Consider the following 19,740-nt stretch of genomic DNA (forward strand, 5'->3'; position numbering starts at 1 on the left):
TCATAACCCCTCTGTTACGGTGCGTTCAAGGTCACTAACCCTCTGTTACGGTGCGTTCAGGGTCATTACCCCTCTGTCACGGTGCGTTCAGGGTCATAACCCTCTGTTACGGTGCGTTCAAGGTCACTAACCCTCTGTTACGGTGTGTTCAGGGTCTTTTCTCCTCTGTCACGATGCGTTCAGGGTCATTACCCCTCTGTCACGGTGCGTTCAGGGTCATAACCCTCTGTTACGGTGCGTTCAAGGTCACTAACCCTCTGTTACGGTGTGTTCAGGGTCTTTTCTCCTCTGTTACGGTGCGTTCAGGGTCATAACCCCTCTGTCACGGTGCGTTCAGGGTCATAACCCCTCTGTCACGGTGCGTTCAGGGTCATAACCCCTCTGTCACGGTGCGTTCAGGGTCATAACCCTCTGTTACGGTGCGTTCAAGGTCACTAACCCTCTGTTACGGTGTGTTCAGGGTCTTTTCTCCTCTGTTACGGTGCGTTCAGGGTCATAACCCCTCTGTCACGGTGCGTTCAGGGTCATAACCCCTCTGTCACGGTGCGTTCAGGGTCATAACCCCTCTGTTATGGTGCGTTCAGGGTCATTACCCCTCTGTCAAGGTGCGTTCAGGGTCTTTACCCCTCTGTTACGGTGCGTTCAAGGTCACTTACCCTCTGTTACGGTGCATTCAGGGTCACTCACCTCTCTCGTGGTGCGTTCAGGGTCGCTAACCCTCTGTCCTGGTGCGTTCAGGGCCACTCACCTCTGTCGTGGTGCGTTCAGGGTCACTAACCTCTGCCGTTGTGGGTTCAGGGTCACTTACCTCTGCCGTGGTGTGTTCAGGGTCACTCACCCTCTGCTGTGGTGCGTTCAGGCTCGCTCACTCTTTGTTGTGGTGCGTTCAGTGTCACTCACCCTTCTGTTACGGTGCGTTCAAGGTCACTAACCTTCTGTCACGGTGCGTTCAGGGTCTTTACAACTCTGTCACGGTGCGTTCAGGGTCATAACCCCTCTGTTACGGTGCGTTCAAGGTCACTAACCCTCTGTTTTGGTAAGTTCAGGGTCATTACCCCTCTGTCAAGGTGCGTTCAGGGTCACTAACCCTCTGTTACGGTGCGTTCAGGGTCATTACCCCTCTGTTACGGTGCGTTCAGGGTCATTACCCCTCTGTCACGGTGCGTTCAGGGTCATAACCCTCTGTTACGGTGCGTTCAAGGTCACTAACCCTCTGTTACGGTGCGTTCAGGGTCATTACCCTCTGTTACGGTGCGTTCAAGGTCACTAACCCTCTGTTACGGTGTGTTCAGGGTCTTTTCTCCTCTGTCACGATGCGTTCAGGGTCATTACCCCTCTGTCACGGTGCGTTCAGGGTCATAACCCCTCTGTCACGGTGCGTTCAGGGTCATAACCCCTCTGTTACGGTGCGTTCAGGGTCATTACCCCTCTGTTACGGTGCGTTCAAGGTCACTTACCCTCTGTTACGGTGCATTCAGGGTCACTTACCCTCTGTTACGGTGCATTCAGGGTCTTTTCTCCTCTGTCACGATGCGTTCAGGGTCATTACCCCTCTGTTACGGTGCGTTCAGGGTCATTACCCCTCTGTTACGGTGCGTTCAAGGTCACTTACCCTCTGTTACGGTGCATTCAGGGTCACTTACCCTCTGTTACGGTGCATTCAGGGTCTTTTCTCCTCTGTCACGGTGCGTTCAGGGTCATAACCCTTCTGTTACGGTGCGTTCAGGGTCTTTACAACTCTGTCACGGTGCGTTCAGGGTCATTACCCCTCTGTCACGGTGCGTTCAGGGTCATAACCCTTCTGTTACGGTGCGTTCAAGGTCACTAACCTTCTGTTACGGTGCGTTCAGGGTCATTACCCCTCTGTTACGGTGCATGCAGGGTCATAACCCTCTGTTATGGTGCGTTCAAGGTCACTAACCCTCTGTTACGATGCGTTCAGGGTCTTTTCTCCTCTGTCACGATGCGTTCAGGGTCATTACCCCTCTGTCACGGTGTGTTCAGGGTCATTACCCCTCTGTCACGGTGCGTTCAGGGTCATTACCCCTCTGTTACGGTGCGTTCAAGGTCACTAACCCTCTGTTACGATGCCTTCAGGGTCTTTTCTCCTCTGTCACGATGCGTTCAGGGTCATTACCCCTCTGTCACGGTGCGTTCAGGGTCATAACCCTCTGTTACGGTGCGTTCAGGGTCTTTACAACTCTGTCACGGTGCGTTCAGGGTCATTACCCCTCTGTCACGGTGCGTTCAGGGTCATTACCCTCTGTTACGGTGCGTTCAGGGTCATAACCCTTCTGTTACGGTGCGTTCAAGGTCACTAACCCTCTGTTACGATGCGTTCAGGGTCTTTTCTCCCCTGTCACGATGCGTTCAGGGTCATTACCCCTCTGTCACGGTGTGTTCAGGGTCATTACCCCTCTGTCACGGTGCGTTCAGGGTCATTACCCCTCTGTTACGGTGCGTTCAGGGTCATAACCCTCTGTTACGGTGCGTTCAAGGTCACTAACCCTCTGTTACGATGCGTTCAGGGTCTTTTCTCCTCTGTTACGATGCGTTCAGGGTCATTACCCCTCTGTCACGGTGCGTTCAGGGTCATAACCCTCTGTTACGGTGCGTTCAGGGTCTTTACAACTCTGTCACGGTGCGTTCAGGGTCATTACCCCTCTGTCACGGTGCGTTCAGGGTCATTACCCTCTGTTACGGTGCGTTCAGGGTCATAACCCTTCTGTTACGGTACGTTCAGGGTCATAACCCTTCTGTTACGGTGCGTTCAGGGTCTTTACAACTCTGTCACGGTGCGTTCAGGGTCATAACCCCTCTGTTACGGTGCGTTCAGGGTCTTTACAACTCTGTCACGGTGCGTTCAGGGTCATTACCCCTCTGTCACGGTGCGTTCAGGGTCACTAACCCTCTGTTACGGTGCGTTTAGGGTCTTTACAACTCTGTCACGGTGCGTTCAGGGTCATAACCCTCTGTTACGGTGCGTTCAAGGTCACTAACCCTCTGTTACGGTGCGTTCAGGGTCATTACCCCTCTGTCACGATGCGTTCAGGGTCATTACGCCTCTGTCACGGTGCGTTCAGGGTCATAACCCCTCTGTCACGGTGCGTTCAGGGTCATAACCCCTCTGTTACGGTGCGTTCAAGGTCACTAACCCTCTGTTACGGTGCGTTCAAGGTCACTTACCCCTCTGTCACGGTGCGTTCAGGGTCATAACCCTCTGTTACGGTGCGTTCAAGGTCACTAACCCTCTGTTACGGTGTGTTCAGGGTCTTTTCTCCTCTGTCACGATGCGTTCAGGGTCATTACCCCTCTGTCACGGTGCGTTCAGGGTCATAACCCTCTGTTACGGTGCGTTCAAGGTCACTAACCCTCTGTTACGGTGTGTTCAGGGTCTTTTCTCCTCTGTCACGGTGCGTTCAGGGTCATTACCCCTCTGTCAAGGTGCGTTCAGGGTCTTTACCCTCTGTTACGGTGCATTCAGGGTCACTCACCTCTCTCGTGGTGCGTTCAGGGTCTTTACCCCTCTGTTTGCGATGTGTTCAGGGTCTTTACCCCTCTGTTACGGTGCGTTCATGTTGCTTTCAGGGTCACTCACCTCTGTCGTGGTGCGTTCAGGGTCACTAACCTCTGCCGTTGTGGGTTCAGGGTCACTTACCTCTGCCGTGGTGTGTTCAGGGTCACTCACCCTCTGCTGTGGTGCGTTCAGGCTCGCTCACTCTTTGTTGTGGTGCGTTCAGTGTCACTCACCCTTCTGTTACGGTGCGTTCAAGGTCACTAACTTTCATTCACGGTGCGTTCAGGGTCTTTACAACTCTGTCACGGTGCGTTCAGGGTCATAACCCCTCTGTTACGGTGCGTTCAAGGTCACTAACCCTCTGTTTTGGTAAGTTCAGGGTCATTACCCCTCTGTCAAGGTGCGTTCAGGGTCACTAACCCTCTGTTACGGTGCGTTCAGGGTCATTACCCCTCTGTTACGGTGCGTTCAGGGTCATTACCCCTCTGTCACGGTGCGTTCAGGGTCATAACCCTCTGTTACGGTGCGTTCAAGGTCACTAACCCTCTGTTACGGTGCGTTCAGGGTCATTACCCTCTGTTACGGTGTGTTCAGGGTCTTTTCTCCTCTGTCACGATGCGTTCAGGGTCGCTAACCCTCTGTCCTGGTGCGTTCAGGGCCACTCACCTCTGTCGTGGTGCGTTCAGGGTCACTAACCTCTGCCGTTGTGGGTTCAGGGTCACTTACCTCTGCCGTGGTGTGTTCAGGGTCACTCACCCTCTGCTGTGGTGCGTTCAGGCTCGCTCACTCTTTGTTGTGGTGCGTTCAGTGTCACTCACCCTTCTGTTACGGTGCGTTCAAGGTCACTAACCTTCTGTCACGGTGCGTTCAGGGTCTTTACAACTCTGTCACGGTGCGTTCAGGGTCATAACCCCTCTGTTACGGTGCGTTCAAGGTCACTAACCCTCTGTTTTGGTAAGTTCAGGGTCATTACCCCTCTGTCAAGGTGCGTTCAGGGTCACTAACCCTCTGTTACGGTGCGTTCAGGGTCATTACCCCTCTGTTACGGTGCGTTCAGGGTCATTACCCCTCTGTCACGGTGCGTTCAGGGTCATAACCCTCTGTTACGGTGCGTTCAAGGTCACTAACCCTCTGTTACGGTGCGTTCAGGGTCATTACCCTCTGTTACGGTGCGTTCAAGGTCACTAACCCTCTGTTACGGTGTGTTCAGGGTCTTTTCTCCTCTGTCACGATGCGTTCAGGGTCATTACCCCTCTGTCACGGTGCGTTCAGGGTCATAACCCCTCTGTCACGGTGCGTTCAGGGTCATAACCCCTCTGTTACGGTGCGTTCAGGGTCATTACCCCTCTGTTACGGTGCGTTCAAGGTCACTTACCCTCTGTTACGGTGCATTCAGGGTCACTTACCCTCTGTTACGGTGCATTCAGGGTCTTTTCTCCTCTGTCACGATGCGTTCAGGGTCATTACCCCTCTGTCACGGTGCGTTCAGGGTCATAACCCTTCTGTTACGGTGCGTTCAAGGTCACTAACCTTCTGTCACGGTGCGTTCAGGGTCTTTACAACTCTGTCACGGTGCGTTCAGGGTCATAACCCCTCTGTTACGGTGCGTTCAAGGTCACTAACCCTCTGTTACGGTAAGTTCAGGGTCACTCACCTCTCTCGTGGTGCGTTCAGGGTCACTCACCCTCTGCCGTGGTGCGTTCAGGGTCACTCACCCTCTGCTGTGGTGCGTTCAGGGTCACTCAGTCTCTGCTGTGGTGCATTCAGGGTCACTTACCTCTGCCGTGGTGTGTTCAGGGTCACTCACCCTCTGCTGTGGTGCGTTCAGGCTCGCACACTCTTTGTTGTGGTGCGTTCAGTGTCACTCACCCTCTGCTGTGGTGCGTTCAGGGTCACTTACCTCTGCCGTGGTGCGTTCAGGGTCACTCACCTCTGCCCTGGTGCGTTCAGGCTCACTCACCCTCTCTCGTGGTGCATTTAGGCTCACTCACCTCTCTCGTGGTGCGTTCAGGGTCACTCACCCTCTCTCGTGGTGCGTTTAGGTGCACTCACCCTCTGCCGTGGTGCGTTCAGGGTCACTCCCCTCTCTCGTGGTGCGTTCAGGGTCATTACCCCTCTGTCACGGTGCGTTCAGGGTCATAACCCCTCTGTTACGGTGCGTTCAGGGTCAAAACCCTCTGTTACGCTGCGTTCAAGTACTTTACAATTCTGTCACGGTGCGTTCAGGGTCATTACCCCTCTGTCACGGAGCGTTCAGGGTCATAACCCTCTGTTACGGTGCGTTCAGGGTCATAACCTTTCTGTTATGGTGCGTTCAAGGTCACTAACCCTCTGTTACGATGCGTTCAGGGTCTTTTCTCCTCTGTCACGATGCGTTCAGGGTCATTACCCCTCTGTCACGGTGCGTTCAGGGTCATTACCCCTCTGTCACGGTGCGTTCAGGGTCATTACCCCTCTGTTACGGTGCGTTCAGGTTCATAACCCTCTGTTACGGTGCGTTCAAGGTCACTAACCCTCTGTTACGATGCGTTCAGGGTCTTTTCTCCTCTGTCACGATGCGTTCAGGGTCATTACCCCTCTGTCACGGTGCGTTCAGGGTCATAACCCTCTGTTACGGTGCGTTCAGGGTCTTTACAACTCTGTCACGGTGCGTTCAGGGTCATTACCCCTCTGTCACGGTGCGTTCAGGGTCATTACCCTCTGTTACGGTGCGTTCAGGGTCATAACCCTTCTGTTACGGTGCGTTCAGGGTCATAACCCTTCTGTTACGGTGCGTTCAAGGTCACTAACCTTCTGTCACGGTGCGTTCAGGGTCTTTACAACTCTGTCACGGTGCGTTCAGGGTCATAACCCCTCTGTTACGGTGCGTTCAAGGTCACTAACCCTCTGTTACGGTAAGTTCAGGGTCACTCACCTCTCTCGTGGTGCGTTCAGGGTCTTTACCCCTCTGTTGCGATGCGTTCAGGGTCTTTACCCCTCTGTTACGGTGCGTTCATGTTGCTTTCAGGGTCACTCACTCTCTGTCGTGGTGCGTTCAGGGTCGCTAACCCTCTGTCCTGGTGCGTTCAGGGCCACTCACCTCTGTCGTGGTGCGTTCAGGGTCACTAACCTCTGCCGTTGTGGGTTCAGGGTCACTTACCTCTGCCGTGGTGTGTTCAGGGTCACTCACCCTCTGCTGTGGTGCGTTCAGGCTCGCTCACTCTTTGTTGTGGTGCGTTCAGTGTCACTCACCCTTCTGTTACGGTGCGTTCAGGGTCATAACCCTTCTGTTACGGTGCGTTCAGGGTCATAACCCTTCTGTTACGGTGCGTTCAAGGTCACTAACCTTCTGTCACGGTGCGTTCAGGGTCTTTACAACTCTGTCACGGTGCGTTCAGGGTCATAACCCCTCTGTTACGGTGCGTTCAAGGTCACTAACCCTCTGTTACGGTAAGTTCAGGGTCACTCACCTCTCTCGTGGTGCGTTCAGGGTCTTTACCCCTCTGTTGCGATGCGTTCAGGGTCTTTACCCCTCTGTTACGGTGCGTTCATGTTGCTTTCAGGGTCACTCACTCTCTGTCGTGGTGCGTTCAGGGTCGCTAACCCTCTGTCCTGGTGCGTTCAGGGCCACTCACCTCTGTCGTGGTGCGTTCAGGGTCACTAACCTCTGCTGTGGTGCGTTCAGGGTCACTAACCTCTGTCGTGGTGCGTTCAGGGTCACTCACTTTCCCTCGTGGTGCGTTCAGGGTCACTCACCCTCTGTCCTGGTACGTTCAGGGCCACTCACCTCTGTCGTGGTGCGTTCAGGGTCACTCACCCTCTCTCGTGGTGCGTTTAGGTGCACTCACCCTCTGCCGTGGTGCGTTCAGGGTCACTCCCCTCTCTCGTGGTGCGTTCAGGGTCACTCCCCTCTCTCGTGGTGCGTTCAGGGTCATTACCCCTCTGTCACGGTGCGTTCAGGGTCATAACCCCTCTGTTACGGTGCGTTCAGGGTCAAAACCCTCTGTTACGCTGCGTTCAAGTACTTTACAATTCTGTCACGGTGCGTTCAGGGTCATTACCCCTCTGTCACGGTGCGTTCAGGGTCATAACCCTCTGTTACGGTGCGTTCAGGGTCATAACCCTTCTGTTATGGTGCGTTCAAGGTCACTAACCCTCTGTTACGATGCGTTCAGGGTCTTTTCTCCTCTGTCACGATGCGTTCAGGGTCATTACCCCTCTGTCACGGTGCGTTCAGGGTCATTACCCCTCTGTCACGGTGCGTTCAGGGTCATTACCCCTCTGTTACGGTGCGTTCAGGGTCATAACCCTCTGTTACGGTGCGTTCAAGGTCACTAACCCTCTGTTACGATGCGTTCAGGGTCTTTTCTCCTCTGTCACGATGCGTTCAGGGTCATTACCCCTCTGTCACGGTGCGTTCAGGGTCATAACCCTCTGTTACGGTGCGTTCAGGGTCTTTACAACTCTGTCACGGTGCGTTCAGGGTCATTACCCCTCTGTCACGGTGCGTTCAGGGTCATTACCCTCTGTTACGGTGCGTTCAGGGTCATAACCCTTCTGTTACGGTGCGTTCAGGGTCATAACCCTTCTGTTACGGTGCGTTCAAGGTCACTAACCTTCTGTCACGGTGCGTTCAGGGTCTTTACAACTCTGTCACGGTGCGTTCAGGGTCATAACCCCTCTGTTACGGTGCGTTCAAGGTCACTAACCCTCTGTTACGGTAAGTTCAGGGTCACTCACCTCTCTCGTGGTGCGTTCAGGGTCTTTACCCCTCTGTTGCGATGCGTTCAGGGTCTTTACCCCTCTGTTACGGTGCGTTCATGTTGCTTTCAGGGTCACTCACTCTCTGTCGTGGTGCGTTCAGGGTCGCTAACCCTCTGTCCTGGTGCGTTCAGGGCCACTCACCTCTGTCGTGGTGCGTTCAGGGTCACTAACCTCTGCCGTTGTGGGTTCAGGGTCACTTACCTCTGCCGTGGTGTGTTCAGGGTCACTCACCCTCTGCTGTGGTGCGTTCAGGCTCGCTCACTCTTTGTTGTGGTGCGTTCAGTGTCACTCACCCTTCTGTTACGGTGCGTTCAGGGTCATAACCCTTCTGTTACGGTGCGTTCAGGGTCATAACCCTTCTGTTACGGTGCGTTCAAGGTCACTAACCTTCTGTCACGGTGCGTTCAGGGTCTTTACAACTCTGTCACGGTGCGTTCAGGGTCATAACCCCTCTGTTACGGTGCGTTCAAGGTCACTAACCCTCTGTTACGGTAAGTTCAGGGTCACTCACCTCTCTCGTGGTGCGTTCAGGGTCTTTACCCCTCTGTTGCGATGCGTTCAGGGTCTTTACCCCTCTGTTACGGTGCGTTCATGTTGCTTTCAGGGTCACTCACTCTCTGTCGTGGTGCGTTCAGGGTCGCTAACCCTCTGTCCTGGTGCGTTCAGGGCCACTCACCTCTGTCGTGGTGCGTTCAGGGTCACTAACCTCTGCTGTGGTGCGTTCAGGGTCACTAACCTCTGTCGTGGTGCGTTCAGGGTCACTCACTTTCCCTCGTGGTGCGTTCAGGGTCACTCACCCTCTGTCCTGGTACGTTCAGGGCCACTCACCTCTGTCGTGGTGCGTTCAGGGTCACTCACTTTCTCTCGTGGTGCGTTCAGGCTCACTCCCCTCTCTCGTGGTGCGTTCAGGGTCACTCACTCTTTGCTGTGGTGCGTTCGGGTTCACTCACTCTCCGTCGTGGTGCGTTCAGGGTCACTCACCTCTCTCGTGGTGCGTTCAGGGTCACTCGCCCTCTGCTGTGGTGCGTTCAGGGTCACTAACCTCTGTCGTGGTGCGTTCAGGGTCACTCACTTTCTCTCGCGGTGCGTTCAGGCTCACTCCCCTCTCTCGTGGTGCGTTCAGGGTCACTCACCTCTCCCGTGGTGCGTTCAGGCTCACTCCCCTCTCTCGTGGTGCGTTCAGGCTCACTCTCCTCTATCGTGGTGCGTTCAGGCTCACTCCCCTCTCTCGTGGTGCGTTCAGGGTCACTCACCCTCTGCCGTGGTGCGTTCAGGATCACTCACCCCTCTCTCGTGGTGCGTTCAGGCTCACTCACCTCTCCCGTGGTGCGTTCAGGTGCACTCACCCTCTCTCGTGGTGCGTTCAGGTGCACTCACCCTCTCCCGTGGTGCGTTCAGGTGCACTCACCTCTCCCGTGGTGCGTTCAGGTGCTGGTACGCTCGCAGCAGGAAACCCAAAGTGCTCGGCTGCTTCCACCGAGTCTGCGCCGAGTGCCTCAAGAAGATCCTGGACCTGGGACTAGACCTGGGACTAGACCTGGACCTGGGACTAGACCTGGGACCTGGACTCCACAGGGACTAGACCTGAGACTAGACCTGGGACTAGACCTGGGACCTGGACTCTACAGGGACTAGACCAGGGACTAGACCTGGGACTAGACCTGGGACCTGGACTCTACAGGGACTAGACCCGGGACTAGACCTGGGACCTGGACTCCACAGGGATTAGACCTGGGACCTGGACTCTACAGGGACTAGACCAGGGACTAGACCTGGGACTAGACCTGGGACTAGACCTGGACCTGGGACTAGACCTGGACCTGGGACTAGACCTCGGACTAGACCTGGGACCTGGACTCTAAAGGGACTAGACCTGGGACTAGACCTGGGACCTGGACTCTACAGGGACTAGACGTGGGACTAGACCTGGGACCTGGACTCTACAGGGACTAGACCTGGGACTAGACCCGGGACTAGACCTGGGACTAGACCTGGGACTAGACCTGGGGCTAGACCTGGGACCTGGACCTGGGACTAGACCTGGGACTAGACCTGGGACTAGACCTGGGACCTGGACTCTACAGGGACTAGACCTGGGATTAGACCTGGGACCTGGACTCTACAGGGACTAGACCTGGGACTAAACCTGGGACTAGACCTGGGACTAGACCCGGGACTAGACCTGGGACTAGACCTGGACCTGGGACTAGACCTGGGACTAGACCTGGGACTAGACCTGGGACTAGACCTGGGACAAGACCTGGGACCTGGACTCTACAGGGACTAGACCTGGGACTAGACCTGGGACTAGACCTGGGACCTGGACTCTTCAGGGACTAGACCTGGGACTAGACCTGGGACTAGACCTGGGACCTGGACTCTACAGGGACTAGACCTAGGACTAGACCTGGACCTGGGACTAGACCTGGGACCTGGACTCTACAGGGACTAGACCTGGGACTAGACCTGGGGCTAGACCTGGGACTAGACCTGGAGCTGGACCCGGAACTAGACCTGGGACTAGACCTGGGACTAGACCTGGGACCTGGACCTGGGACTAGACCCGGGACTAGACCTGGGACCTGGACTCTTCAGGGACTAGACCTGGGACTAAACCTGGGACTAGACCTGGGACCTGGATCTGGGACCTGGACTCTACAGGGACTAGACCTGGGACTAGACCTGGGACTAGACCTGGAACCTGGATCTTGGACCTGGACTCTACAGGGACTAGACCTGGGACTAGACCTGGGACTAGACCTGGAACCTGGATCTGGGACCTGGACTCTACAGGGACTAGACCTGGGACTAGACCTGGGACTAGACCTGGACCTGGGACTAGACCTGGGACCTGGACTCCACAGGGACTAGACCTGAGACTAGACCTCGGACTAGACCTGGGACCTGGACTCTACAGGGACTAGACCAGGGACTAGACCTAGGACTAGACCTGGGACCTGGACTCTACAGGGACTAGACCTGGGACTAGACCTGGGACCTGGACTCCACAGGGACTAGACCTGAGACTAGACCTGGGACTAGACCTGGGACCTGGACTCTACAGGGACTAGACCAGGGACTAGACCTGGGACTAGACCTGGGACCTGGACTCTACAGGGACTAGACCTGGGACTAGACCTGGGACCTGGACTCCACAGGGACTAGACCTGAGACTAGACCTGGGACTAGACCTGGGACCTGGACTCTACAGGGACTAGACCAGGGACTAGACCTGGGACTAGACCTGGGACTAGACCTGGACCTGGGACTAGACCTGGACCTGGGACTAGACCTGGGACTAGACCTGGGACCTGGACTCTAAAGGGACTAGACCTGGGACTAGACCTGGGACCTGGACTCTACAGGGACTAGACCTGGGACTAGACCTGGGACCTGGACTCTACAGGGACTAGACCTGGGACTAGACCCGGGACTAGACCTGGGACCTGGACTCTACAGGGACTACACCTGGGACTAGACCTGGGACTAGACCTGGGGCTAGACCTGGGACCTGGACCTGGGACTAGACCTGGGACTAGACCTGGGACTAGACCTGGGACCTGGACTCTACAGGGACTAGACCTGGGATTAGACCTGGGACCTGGACTCTACAGGGACTAGACCTGGGACTAGACCTGGGACTAGACCTGGGACAAGACCTGGGACCTGGACTCTACAGGGACTAGACCTGGGACTAGACCTGGGACTAGACCTGGGACTAGACCTGGGACCTGGACTCTTCAGGGACTAGACCTGGGACTAGACCTGGGACTAGACCTGGGACCTGGACTCTACAGGGACTAGACCTAGGACTAGACCTGGGACTAGACCTGGGACCTGGACTCTACAGGGACTAGACCTGGGACTAGACCTGGGACCTGGACTCTACGGGGACTAGACCTGGGACTAGACCTGGGGCTAGACCTGGGACTAGACCTGGACCTGGACCCGGAACTAGACCTGGGACTAGACCTGGGACTAGACCTGGGACCTGGACCTGGGACTAGACCCGGGACTAGACCTGGGACCTGGACTCTTCAGGGACTAGACCTGGGACTAAACCTGGGACTAGACCTGGGACCTGGACTCTACAGGGACTAGACCTGGGACTAGACCTGGGACCTGGACTCTACAGGGACTAGACCTGGGACTAGACCTGGGACCTGGACTCTACAGGGACTAGACCTGAAACTAGACTTGGGACTAGACCTGGACCTGGACCTGGACCTGGGACTAGACCTGGGACTAGACCTGGGACTAGACCTGGGACTAGACTTGGGACCTGGACTCTACAGGGACTAGACCTGGGACCTGGACTCTACAGGGACTAGACCTGGACCTGGACCTGGACCTGGACCTGGGACTAGACCTGGGACTAGACCTGGGACTAGACCTGGGACCTGGGACTAGACCTGGGACTAGACCTGGACCTGGGACATGGGACTAGACCTGGGACTAGACCTGGGACTAGACCTGGACCTGGGACATGGGACTACTCGGACCTGGGACTAGACCTGGACCTGGGACTAGACCTGGGACCTGGACTCTACAGGGACTAGACCTGGGACTAGACCTGGGACCTGGACTCTACAGGGACTAGACCTGGGACTAGACCTGGGACCTGGACTCTACAGGGACTAGACCTGGGACTAGACCTGGACCTGGACTCTACAGGGACTAGACCTGGGACTAGACCTGGGACTAGACCTGGGACCTGGACTCTACAGGGACTAGACCTGGGACCTGGACTCTACAGGGACTAGACCTGGGACTAGACCTGGGACTAGACCTGGGACTAGACCTGGGGCTAGACCTGGGACCTGGACCTGGGACTAGACCAGGGACTAGACCTGGGACCTGGACTCTACAGGGACTAGACCTGGGACTAGACCTGGGACTAGACCTGGGACTAGACCTGGGGCTAGACCTGGGACCTGGACCTGGGACTAGACCTGGAACTAGACCTGGGACCTGGACTCTACAGGGATTAGACCTGGGACTAGACCGGGACCTGGACTCTACAGGGATTAGACCTGGGACTAGACCTGGGACCTGGACTCTACAGGGACTAGACCTGGGACTAGACCTGGGACTAGACCTGGGACTAGACCTGGACTCATCTTTAGGGACTAGACCTGAGACTAGACCTGGGACCTGGACTCTACAGGGATTAGACCTGGGACTAGACCTGGGACCTGGACTCTACAGGGACTAGACCTGGGACTAGACCTGGGACTAGACCTGGACTCATCTTTAGGGACTAGACCTGGGACTAGACCTGGGACCTGGACTCTACAGGGACTAGACCTGGGACTAGACCTGGGACTAGACCTGGGACTAGACCTGGGACTTGGACTCTACAGGGACTAGACCTGGGACTAGACCTGGGACTAGACCTGGGACTTGGACTCTACAGGGACTAGACCTGGGACTAGACCTGGGACTAGACCTGGGACTAGACCTGGGACTTGGACTCTACAGGGACTAGACCTGGGACTAGACCTGGGACCTGGACTCTACAGGGACTAGACCTGGGACTAGACCTGGACCTGGACTCTACAGGGACTAGACCTGGGACTAGACCTGGACCTGGACTCTACAGGGACTAGACCTGGGACTAGACTAGGCTAACAGTTTCCCCCGACCTGCAGCCATTGCGCTTAGCTAGGCTAACAGTTTCCCCTGACCTGCAGCCGTTGCGCTAAGCTAGGCTAACAGTTTCCCCCGGCCTGCAGCCTTTGTGCTAAGCTAGGCTACATGGTCAGCTGGCAAGCAGCAGCTGTTGTGTCACTTCCTGTCTGTAGAGGGGGCGGGGCTTGTGGAGGATCCATCCAATAAACGAGAGACGCTGAAACACGAGTCGTCGTTTTTGTTGTGATACTGTTAGCTTCATGCTAACGCTAGAAATGCTAACGGCCAACCTGCACAGGTGAGAGGGGTGAGACAGGTGAGGTAGGTGAGACAGGTAAAGTAGGTGAGACAGGTGAGGTAGGTGAGACAGGTGAGAGCAGTGAGACAGGTGAGGTAGGTGAGAGAGGTGAGACAGGTGAGGTAGGTGAGACAGGTGTGGTAGGTGAGACAGGTGAGAGTGGTGAGACGGGTGAGGTAGGTGAGACAGGTGAGAGCAGTGAGAGCAGTGAGACAGGTGAGGTAGGTGAGACAGGTGAGGTAGGTGAGACAGGTGAGGTAGGTGAGGTAGGTGAGAAGGGTGAGACAGGTGAGGTGGGTGAGACAGGTGAGGTAGGTGAGACAGGTGAGACAGGTGTGAGCAGTGAGACAGGTAAAGTAGGTGAGACAGGTGAGACAGGTGAGACAGGTGAGGTAGGTGAGACAGGTGAGAGGGGTGAGACAGGTGAGAGCAGTGAGACAGGTGAGGTAGGTGAGACAGGTGAGAGGGGTGAGACAGGTGAGGTAGGTGAGGCAGGTGAGACAGGTGAGAGGGGTGAGACAGGTGAGAGGGGTGAGACAGGTGTGGCAGGTAAGACAGGTGAAACAGGTGAGAGTGGTGAGACAGGTGAAAGGGGTAAGACAGGTGAGGTAGGTGAGACAGGTGAGGTAGGTGAGAGCAGTGAGACAGGTGAGAGCAGTGAGACAGGTGTGGTAGGTGAGACAGGTGAGCAGTGAGGTAGGTGAGGTAGGTGAGACAGGTGAGGTAGGTGAGACAGGTGAGACAGGTAAAGTAGGTGAGACAGGTGAGAGGGGTGAGACGGGTGAGGTAGGTGAGACAGGTGAGAGGGGTGAGACAGGTGAGGCAGGTGAGAGGGTGAGGTAGGTGAGAGGGTGAGGTTGGTGAGACAGGTGAGACAGGTGAGGCAGGTGAGACAGGTGAGGGTGGTGAGACAGGTGAGGGTGGTGAGACAGGTGAGGTAGGTGAGACAGGTGAGAGCAGTGAGAAGGGTGAGACAGGTGAGGTAGGTGAGACAGGTGAAAGGGGTGAGGCAGGTGAGACAGGTGAGACAGGTAAAGTAGGTGAGACAGGTGAGACAGGTTAAGTAGGCGAGGCAGGTGAGGTAGGTGAGACAGGTAAAGTAGGTGAGGTAGGTGAGACAGGTGAGGTAGGTGAGACAGGTGAGGGGTGAGACAGGTGAGGTAAACAAAGGTCCTCCTGGGAGGAGCTCAGCTGGCGCTCGTTAACCGCCGACGTCTCCGGAGAGAAGAAGAAGACGACTGTTTACAGGAACCTGCCTCCACCACAGAAGAAGAAGAAGACGACTGTTTACAGCAACCTGCCTCCACCACAGAAGAAGACGACGAGTGTTTACAGCGACCTGCCTCCACCACAGAAGAAGAAGACGACGACTGTTTACAGCGACCTGCCTCCACCACAGAAGAAGAAGACGACTGTTTACAGCGACCTGCCTCCACCACAGAAGAAGAAGACGACGACTGTTTACAGCGACCTGCCTCCACCACAGAAGAAGACGACGAGTGTTTACAGTGACCTGCCTCCACCACAGAAGAAGAAGACGACTGTTTACAGCGACCTGCCTCCACCACAGAAGAAGAAGACGACTGTTTACAGCGACCTGCCTCCACCACAGAAGAAGAAGATGACGACGGAGACAGGTGAGCTGGTCCTGGTCCTGGTCCAGGTTCTGGTCCTGGTCCTTGTACTGGTCCTGGTCGCTGTCCTGGTTCTGGTCCTGGTCCTGGTCCTGGTTCTGGTCCTGGTCCTGGTCCTTGTCCTGGTCCTTGTCCTGGTCCTTGAACTGGTCCTGGTCCTGGTCGAGTTCGAGGTCCTGGTCCTGGTCGTGGTCCTGGTCTAGATCGTGGTCCTGGTCCTGGTCCTGGTCGAGGTCGTGGTTGTTGTCGAGGTCCTCGTCGCGGTCTAGGTCCTGGTCCTGGTCGTGGTCCAGGTCGTGGTCCTGGTCGTGGTCGAGGTCCTGGTCGAGGTCCTGGTCGTTGTCGAGGTCCTGGTCCTGGTCGAGGTCCTGGTCCTGGTCGAGGTCCTGGTCGAGCTCCTGGTCCTGGTCCTTGAACTGGTCCTGGTCGAGGTGGTCCTGGTCCTGGTCGAGGTCTTGGTCTAGGTTCTGGTCCTGGTCTAGGTCCTGGTCGAGGTCCTGGTCCTTGTCCTGGACCTTGTCCTGGTCCTGGTCGAGGTCGTGGTCTAGGTCCTGGTCCTGGTCGTTGTCGAGGTCGTGGTCCTGGTCTAGGTCCTGGTCGAGGTCCTGGTTGCTGTCCTGGTCGAGGTCCTGGTCCTGGTCCCTGTCAAGGTCCTGGTCGAGGTCCTGGTCTAGGTTCTGGTCCTGGTTCTGGTCCTGGTCCTGATCGAGGTCCTGGTCGAGGTTGTGGTCCTGGTCCTGGTCGAGGTTGTGGTCCTGGTCCTGGTCCTTGAACTGGTCCTGGTCCTGGTCGTGGTCCTGGTCGAGGTCCTGGTCCTGGTCGAGGTCCTGGTCTAGGTTGAGGTCCTTGTCCTGGTCCTGGTCCAGAGACGAGGACTTAAACCAGGTCCAGGTCTAGGACTTAAACCAGGTCCAGAGACTAGGACTTAAACCAGGTCCAGGTCCAGAGACTAGGACTCAAACCAGGTTCAGAGACTAGGACTTAAACCAGGTCCAGAAACTAGGACTTAGACCAGGTCCAGGTCCAGGTCCAGAGACTAGGACTTAGACCAGGTCCAGAGACTAGGACTTAAACCAGGTCCAGGGTCTAGGACTTAAACCAGGTCCAGAGACTAGGACTTAAACCAGGTCCAGAGACTAGGACTTAAACCAGGTCCAGAGACTAGGACTTAGACCAGGTCCAGAGACTAGGACTTAAACCAGGTCCAGAGACTAGGACTTAAACCAGGTCCAGAGACTAGGACTTAAACCAGGTCCAGGTCCAGAGACTAGGACTCAAACCAGGTTCAGAGACTAGGACTTAAACCAGGTCCAGAAACTAGGACTTAGACCAGGTCCAGGTCCAGGTCCAGAGACTAGGACTTAGACCAGGTCCAGAGACTAGGACTTAAACCAGGTCCAGGGTCTAGGACTTAAACCAGGTCCAGAGACTAGGACTTAAACCAGGTCCAGAGACTAGGACTAGGACTTAAACCAGGTCCAGAGACTAGGACTTAAACCAGGTCCAGGTCCAGAGACTAGGACTTAGACCAGGTCCAGAGACTAGGACTTAAACCAGGTCCAGAGACTAGGACTTAAACCAGGTCCAGAGACTAGGACTTAAACCAGGTCCAGGACTTAAACCAGGTCCAGAGACTAGGACTTAAACCAGGTCCAGAGACTAGGACTTAAACCAGGTCCAGGGTCTAAGACTTAAACCAGGTCCAGGGTCTAGGACTTAAACCAGGTCCAGAGACTAGGACTTAAACCAGGTCCAGAGACTAGGACTTAGACCAGGTCCAGAGACTAGGACTTAAACCAGGTCCAGGTCCAGAGACTAGGACTTAGACCAGGTCCAGAGACTAGGACTTGAACCAGGTCCAGAGACTAGGACTTAGACCAGGTCCAGGTCCAGAGACTAGGACTTAAACCAGGTCCAGAGACTAGGACTTAGACCAGGTCCAGAGACTAGGACTTAAACCAGGTCCAGGTCCAGAGACTAGGACTTAGACCAGGTCCAGAGACTAGGACTTAAACCAGGTCGAGAGACTAGGACTTAAACCAGGTCCAGGTCCAGAGACTAGGACTTAGACCAGGTCCAGAGACTAGGACTTAAACCAGGTCCAGAGACTAGGACTTAGACCAGGTCCAGAGACTAGGACTTAAACCAGGTCCAGAGACTAGGACTTAGACCAGGTCCAGAGACTAGGACTTAGACCAGGTCCAGGTCCAGAGAATAGGACTAAGACCAGGTCCAGAGACTAGGACTTAGACCAGGTCCAGAGACTAGGACTTAGACCAGGTCCAGAGACTAGGACTTAAACCAGGTCCAGAGACTAGGACTTAAACCAGGTCCAGAGACTAGGACTTAAACCAGGTCCAGGTCCAGAGACTAGGACTTAAACCAGGTCCAGAGACTAGGACTTAAACCAGGTCCAGGTCCAGAGACTAGGACTTAGACCAGGTCCAGAGACTAGGACTTAAACCAGGTCCAGAGACTAGGACTTAAACCAGGTCCAGGTCTAGGACTTAGACCAGGTCCAGGTCTAGGACTTAAACCAGGTCCAGAGACTAGGACTTAAACCAGGTCCAGAGACTAGGACTTAGACCAGGTCCAGAAATAGGACTTAAACCAGGTCCAGGTCCAGAGACTAGGACTTTAACCAGGTCCAGAGACTAGGACTTAAACCAGGTCCAGAGACTAGGACTTAGACCAGGTCCAGAGACTAGGACTTAGACCAGGTCCAGAGACTAGGACTTAAACCAGGTCCAGGTCCAGAGACTAGGACTTAAACCAGGTCCAGGTCCAGAGACTAGGACTTAGACCAGGTCCAGAGACTAGGACTTAAACCAGGTTCAGGTCCAGAGACTAGGACTTAAACCAGGTCCAGAGACTAGGACTTAAACCAGGTCCAGAGACTAGGACTTAGACCAGGTCCAGAGACTAGGACTTAGACCAGGTCCAGAGACTAGGACTTAAACCAGGTCCAGGTCCAGAGACTAGGACTTAAACCAGGTCCAGAGACTTGGACTTAGACCAGGTCCAGAGACTAGGACTTAAACCAGGTCCAGAGACTAGGACTTAAACCAGGTCCAGAGACTAGGACTTAAACCAGGTCCAGGATCTAGGACTTAAACCAGGTCCAGAGACTAGGACTTAAACCAGGTCCAGGTCTAGGACTTAAACCAGGTCCAGAGACTAGGACTTAAACCAGGTCCAGGTACAGAGACTAGGACTTAGACCAGGTCCAGAGACTAGGACTTAAACCAGGTCCAGAGACTAGGACTTAAACCAGGTCAAGGTCCAGAGACTAGGACTTAAACCAGGTCCAGAGACTAGGACTTAAACCAGGTCCAGGTCCAGAGACTAGGACTTAAACCAGGTCCAGAGACTAGGACTTAAACCAGGTCCAGAGACTAGAACTTAAACCAGGTCAAGGTCCAGAGACTAGGACTTAAACCAGGTCCAGAGACTAGGACTTAAACCAGGTCCAGGTCCAGAGACTAGGACTTAAACCAGGTCCAGAGACTAGGACTTAAACCAGGTCCAGAGACTAGGACTTAGACCAGGTCCAGAGACTAGGACTTAAACCAGGTCCAGAGACTAGGACTTAAACCAGGTCCAGGTCCAAGACTAGGACTTAAACCAGGTCCAGAGACTAGGACTTAAACCAGGTCCAGGTCTAGGACTTAAACCAGGTCCAGGTCCAGAGACTAGGACTTAAACCCGGTCCAGAGACTAGGACTTAGACCAGGTCCAGAGACTAGGACTTAAACCAGGTCCAGAGACTAGGACTTAAACCAGGTCCAGAGACTAGGACTTAAACCAGGTCCAGGTCCAGAGACTAGAACTTAAACCAGGTCCAGAGACTAGGACTTAGACCAGGTCCAGAGACTAGGACTTAGACCAGGTCCAGAGACTAGGACTTAAACCAGGTC

Source organism: Echiichthys vipera (assembly GCF_963691815.1).
Source record: "Echiichthys vipera genome assembly, contig: SCAFFOLD_44, whole genome shotgun sequence".
NCBI lineage: Eukaryota > Metazoa > Chordata > Actinopteri > Perciformes > Trachinidae > Echiichthys > Echiichthys vipera.